This window comes from Gracilinanus agilis, chromosome 5 (assembly GCF_016433145.1).
Source record: "Gracilinanus agilis isolate LMUSP501 chromosome 5, AgileGrace, whole genome shotgun sequence".
In the NCBI taxonomy this organism is placed as follows: domain Eukaryota; kingdom Metazoa; phylum Chordata; class Mammalia; order Didelphimorphia; family Didelphidae; genus Gracilinanus; species Gracilinanus agilis.
The window spans coordinates 263,870,896-263,877,719 of NC_058134.1; the positions used below are offsets into that span (position 1 = coordinate 263,870,896).

Here is a 6,824-nt window from a genome sequence, read left to right on the forward strand (position 1 = left end):
TGAAAGACTGTGATGTGCCGTGTTTAATATTTATTCTCTCAACAGATATTTAGGGAGATTATATTCTCTGCAAGACTGAGTCAGACCTTGAAAATAAAACAAAATTGGAAAAGGCAAGATTTCTACCCTCCAGAACTTTGAAATCAAGTGCAGGGAAAAAGACAAATAAATGTAGATAACACAAGGTATAATAAAGAATTGTATTTAAAAAATTCATGGAGTAACTAGTGGCTCAGTGGATAGAGAGCTAGACCTGGAGACAGGAAGCTCTGAGTTCAAATATGGCTCAAACATTTCCAAGCTATGGGACCCTGGGCAAGTCACTTAATCAATCTCAATTGCCTTGACTTTACCACTCTTCTGCCTTGGAACTGATACTTAGTATTTATTCAAAGATGGATGGTAAAAAATAAAAAAAGAAATCCAAACAAGTCAGGGATGGAGAAAAGAGAAAAATCACATTCATTTGAAAGCCTTTATGATGACTCTGGTATTTGAGTTGGCCATAAGGACAGAAAAAGGTTTTCTTTTCTTTTTATTTTTTAAAGGAGGTTGTTATTGAAGCTTTGTGCAAAGAAGAGGCACAGATATGGGCATCAGTATGAAATCAGAATGTTGTTTTTTTTAATATTACAATGATAGATCCTAGGCAAAAAAAAGTGACTAAGTCCACTCCATTTCTTGGCATTTGGATCATACTGAATAAGGCCACTGGGCAATGATTGAGTCCAGACACCGTACAGTACAGTCAGTACCAAAACAGATTCTAGATAAAGAAATCAGGATGTGGGAGTCATGACAAAGGAGCATACAGGCAACTAGTCTGATGGAAGTAAGTTTCTAGTATGTGTCACTGACTTTGGCCAAGCGCTGGCCAAGTGAGCAAAATGATTAAGCCTGCATATTTGAAGTTGGGCATCCAAGTACCAAATCAAAGAATCTGGGATGGAGAAATAAATACTGAAGCACAAATGTATTCTAGAGTTAAATAGTATCTTATACTACAAGCCTTCTACACACCCAGTACAATACTCTTCTGCCCAACATGAGTATTCAATAAATGCCTGTGAGTAATGATAATAATTAGAGATCAGGTTTGGATGAGTGCTGCTTTGAGGTCATATCCCATCCCTCAAGTCGACATTAAGCATTTTTGAGTTAAAAGATGGCTTCATTTTTCGATGCCTAGCACGTAGCACATTGTAAGGTAGGGATTCAACAAAAGTGTGTTGAATTGCATTGTATTAAACTCAATGGGCAGCAGTCGTGTCTACTTGCTTATATCAGGCAGTGTACCTTGGGCAACATGAATGTAATTTAATACGTAACAATTCAGTGCAACCTCTGAGAAATTCAACTGCATGGAAAGGATGGAAAAAAAGCAAATTATGAGTCAGGCTGGGGCAGCTAGGAAGTACATTGGATAGAATACCAGAATTGGAGTCAGAAAGACCTGAGTTCCAATTTCACCTCCGATATGTCCTAGTTGTGTGATCCTGAGCAAGTCATTTAATCTCTATTGGCCCCAGTTCTTCATCTGTAAAATAGGAGGGCATTGGAGAAGAAAATGGCAATCACTCCAGTGTGTTCTCCAAGAAAACACCATGAACAAAAAGTCCATGAGGTCACATAAAGTCGAAAACAACTGAACAATAGCATGTGCCAAGGCATTAGGCTCTAATTTTAACTTAGCTTTTCTTTGACTCATGCTACACCCCACAGTAGATACTCTGGAGCTTACTTTATGTAATCCATGTAAAATAAAGAAAGGTCAAAACCAAAGAGGAAAAATATTTTTACATCAACTTCATCTTTTTGAGATAAAATGAAGTAAGACAACAGTAAAGACATAGACCTCCGATTATAATGAATAATGTAACCTTTACTTGTAAGAGAAAGTACATGTAATAACTATTTTTTCCCTGAACATTTTAAAGAGCAAACACTGAAAAAACAAGAGGACTATCTAGACAAATAGCAAATGTCTAAGTTTAAGCTTCATTTCGTTGTAATCATCTCAAAGGCTGTGAAATCACTACATATGTTATGACATATTAAATATGCATGTATAAATGAGTCAGACGATCCTAATAGCTAAGTTATATTAAGCTTGTTATGTAGTTTTGATATGAAAGACATGATTGACTCAAGATTTAGATAAATCTGTATAATAATGAGTTTAGTTATATTGGAAATCTATTTGTTATTCTTGTTTTTGATCTTTATTTCTGGTTGACATTTCATGATCCCTTTGGGGGTTTTCTTGGCATGGATCCAGGAGTGGTTTGCCATTTCCCCGTCCAGTTCATTTTACAGATGAAGAAACTGAGGCAAACAAGATTAAATGGCTTGCCCAGAGTCACGCAGTTACTAAGTATTTCAGGTCAGCCTTAAACTCAGGAAGATGAGTCTCTTTGACTCCAACTCTGACATTCCATATACTATGCCACCTGGTTGCATTCTATTGCACTTCATAAGCAAAATATTAAAACTTTTAAAACAGACATATATTTATATAGCACAAATATAATATATACATATAACAGCAATTTATAAAGTAAGACAATTATTTCTCTTGTTTTCAAATTTTCTTTCTTTCCCTTCTTGAGAGTATTTTTTTTCTTCATTGGAGTTAGATTTAGGGGTGGAGATACATTAAAAATGTAAAGGAGGAGATATGGTGAGGAAATAAATCACAAGCTCTGTGAGCGCATGTATGTGTGTTCTCAGCTATAATTCATTCTTTTCTTCCTATTTATTATAAGCTTTTCTAATCTGGGCTTAATACATCTCTTTTCCTGACACTCCCACTATCAGTTACCCCATTTATCAAGAAAGAATTTGATATCAAATTTGGTCAGCTCCTCCTTCTGAGCTTATTTGAACAAGTGCTGCTATTTTTTTTATTTTTAATCATTCCACCATGCCTTCTTCCCAATTTTATCATCTTTAAAGTAATATTTGGGTTTACATACAAGCTAGTATCAGGATAAATGGCAAACCCACAAGGAATATTAAATGGAATTTTAAAGGCCATATTAAAAATAATGTTATTGCCTCTTGTCAAATCCTACCCATCCTTCAAAAGTCAGTCCAAACGCCACCTCCTCCAGGATATTTCCCCTAGTCTCTCTCTTCTGAATTCTTATAATATATATCTGATGTCTCTGTATATGTTGTTTACATTTCTCCTAGATAACCTAAAATATAATATAAGTAAGATCCACTGTAAGATTGACTATCTACATTAGGGAAATCACAGAGTCACAAAATCACTGAAGAAGCATGAGATTTCTCCTTATCTTTAAAAAAACATTTTCTAGTTGCCCCAAATGGATGTGATTTCTCTGGAATCCCAAGGCATTTTGTTTGTATGGTCACTTAATGCATTTTGCATTATACTAAGGTTATATAGTCAAACAATTTTTTTTAAATAGGGAAAGGTAGATTTGGAAAGTGGGTAGAACACTGGAATTGAATTCAAGAGGATCCGAGTTTATATCCTGACTCAGTCACATTAGCTGTTTGACTTTGAGGAAGTCATCAAACCTCTCTGCAACTCAGTTTTCTCATCTGTAAAATCAGAGGCTAGGCTCAATGAATTCTAAAGTCCCTTCTCACTCAAAACACATTTTCTTATAATTATTAGGTATCTATATACAATTGCCTAGATAAATCAAAGGATGATGGGGATAAGTGAAGATAAAATAATACAAGATGCAAGTGTCCCTTCCATATCATGAATTTCCTCATTGCAATTCCATCAGCACAAGAAATTAAATGGGAATTTTGGGAGAATTTTGAGGAAGCCATAGGTGACACGCGAAGATTATCAGATGGCATGAAAAAAGTTTAGAAACTCAGAAGTGCATAAAATGTAGGTAAAATGTTGTATAATCTCAACATTTTATTTTTGACTACCATATATACACAATTTCTTTTTTTAAAGTTAAAATACTCAACTCAAGTTTTATAACACTTTAATAAGATACTGTAAACATCCCTTAAAAAGAAAAAGAAAAAAAAGGAGGGCCAAAAAATTTCATACGGATTATGGGAACACTGTGACCCTTAATTTCTGTGATGTGGAAGGGATATCTGTACCTACCCTCAAAGTTCTAGGCTATTAAGCTAGACAAGATATGGGTTGACAAGGTAGCTATATTCAAGTTTTTGAAGGTCTGTGCTGTAATGAGGAAAGGGAATTAGATTTCTTTTGTTTGAGCCTAGAGTTAGTTGCAAAGGTAGGTTTAGTTTTGATGGAAGAAAAAATTCTTCAATATAATTAGTGTTCAAAAGTATAAAATATGCCTTTGAAAGCAGTAGGTAACCCATTCCTTGAGGTCTTCCACCAGAGGCTAGATTAATAGTTGTCATTAATACCTGTGTTAGGAAGTATTCTTACTCTGCTACCTCTATGGGATTAATAAATTTATTTACCCTTTGGCAAGCTCTATATCTTTTCTGTAAAATTAGGAAGTTGGACTACAAAATAGAACATAAGATTATAGAAAGTCATAAAATCACAGCTCAAGAGCTGGAAGGAAAATTAGTCCAACCTCCATGCTTTACATGGGAGGAAATTGAATCACAGAGATTTAAAGTGACCTGTCCAGGGGCAGCTGGGTAGCTCAGTGGATTGAGAGCCAGGCCTAGAGACCGGTGGTCCTAGGTTCAAATCTGGCCTCAGACACTTCCTGGCTGTGTGACCCTGAGCAAGTCACTTGACCCCCATTTCCCACCCTTACCACTCTTCCACCAAGGAGCTGATACACAGAAATTAAGGGTTTAAAAAATAATAATAAAGTGACCTGTCCAAGGTCATGCAGAGTTGGGATTTTAATGCAAGGTCTCTATTATACCTAATTTATGTCTCCATGGTCAAATAGAGATTTGATGACTTCTGAGTTGCTTTCAACTTCAGAAACTTTATTTTATGCAATCTAGTGTGAAAAAAGACAAGTACACATCAAACTTTATCATATAATACAATAAGCTCAGAAGAGAGAGTGGGAAGAGATACTCTTAAGGAAGAGGAAAGAGGATAGAGCAAAAATTTCATGAAAGAGTTGAACTCTTATATGAGACTTTATAGGAAGCAAAAGATTTAAGAAACAGATTTGTAGCAAAAGACCATTCCAAGTATGAAAAAAAGAATATGCAAAGACATCAAGGCCAGAGAGAGTCAATTTACGACAAAGGTAAAGAGCAGTATTATTTTCCATAGAAAGTAGAATGTGGAAAGGGGTATACAATGAAGTTGTCAAGGCAAGTTGAAACTAGACTAAGGAACTCCAGGGTGAGAAGTCTAAATTTAATACAATAAGCAATAGAGAGCCATGAACATGTTTAGCAAAGAAACAGCATGATCAAGTCCCTACCCTTTTTTTTAAATAATATTAGTCTGACAGTGGAGTTTTAGATTTTTGGGGATATCAGAAGATATAATCCATTTACTGAAATTAAAAATTTTTTAAATAATTTAGATGAGGCATGATGAGAGCCTAAACCAGGTTGGTATCAGTGAAAGTGGAAAGTATGAGGTTGAGAAAAAAGGCATTATAGACATATTTATTTTTCTCCCACACTATATTCTCTTATGTATATTGGAATATCTCAAAACATCAAGAATAGAATACTTTATACATAGCTAGCACTGACATACATGTATACAAAATTATTGAATTGAATTAAACTATAGCAAGATCAAAAGGAAAAATAATTATGTCCTATAATATTCATGACCAAAATCACTAAGAAAACCTTTAAAGTATACCTATTAGCACTCAAGTTCCAGTCATTAACATTTCCTTTCAGTTCAGTTTGTTTCTAAATGGCAAGACAATTATTCTAATTTTTTTCTAATTTACAGTTTTGCTCTCTCAACCTTCCACAGACAGTAAAACTTTGCCTTGGAAACTAAATCTCAAAATCCCTGGCATTTTAATTATCTATCATATTTTTAAATGTTTCCTCCCAAGATTTCTCTAAAATGATAACTGCAATACTTGGGTGGATTCAGAAAGTTCATTCTAGCTCCAGTTCACAGATCCCTACAAATGCATTTGTTCTCATTTCCCTTCACACATAGAGTATAAATGGTGCCACAGCTGGCCTTTAGTAATGTGGACTTGGAGTCAGGAAGGCCTGATTTGGAATCCTACTTCTGATTCTTAAAAGGTAGAATCTGAGACATGTCATTTAAATTCTCAAGGGCTGTTTCCTTATCTGCAAAATGAAGATAACAATAGCATTTACTTCACAGGTTGTTGTGAAGATGACACAATATAGGTAAAAATGATTTGTAAATCTTAAGGTATTATATACATATGATTATTACTATTATTATTTATTATTGTTATTTTAAAAAGTGGTTCCAAATATTGATGACTGAAGAATCTGGGATCAAGTGACTAATGAGGAATAATATTTGTGGAAAAATGGCTTCTTAGAAAAACTAAATCATCCTACTAAGCAAGTGGGATGAAGCATTATTGCGTTTCTTCTCATGACATGGAAATTCATCTAGAATTATGAAATATATGAAATAAGATTTCAAAGCAAAATTCATAGTTTCTAGTAGTTTGTGTATATACATATATTTGTTCATACATGCACCTACCTATATATATGTATATATGGTATTTTCTTATAATTATTAGTTATCTATATACAATTCTCTTGACAAATCAAAGGATAATGGCAGATAAATGAAGATAAAACAATACATAATGCAGATATCCCTTCCACATTGCACATTTCCCCATTGCCTTGGAGAAATCATAAGCCATTAAGTCTTATATATATATATATATATATATATA

General features: G+C 34.2%; 1 protein-coding gene across 1 annotated transcript in view; it reads right to left on the reverse strand.

Moving 5' to 3' along the window:
• The window catches only part of TRHDE (thyrotropin releasing hormone degrading enzyme), a 455,256-nt gene that overhangs the window by 227,620 nt on the left and 220,812 nt on the right, over positions 1-6,824 (reverse strand). The gene's annotated exons all lie outside the window — the stretch shown is intronic.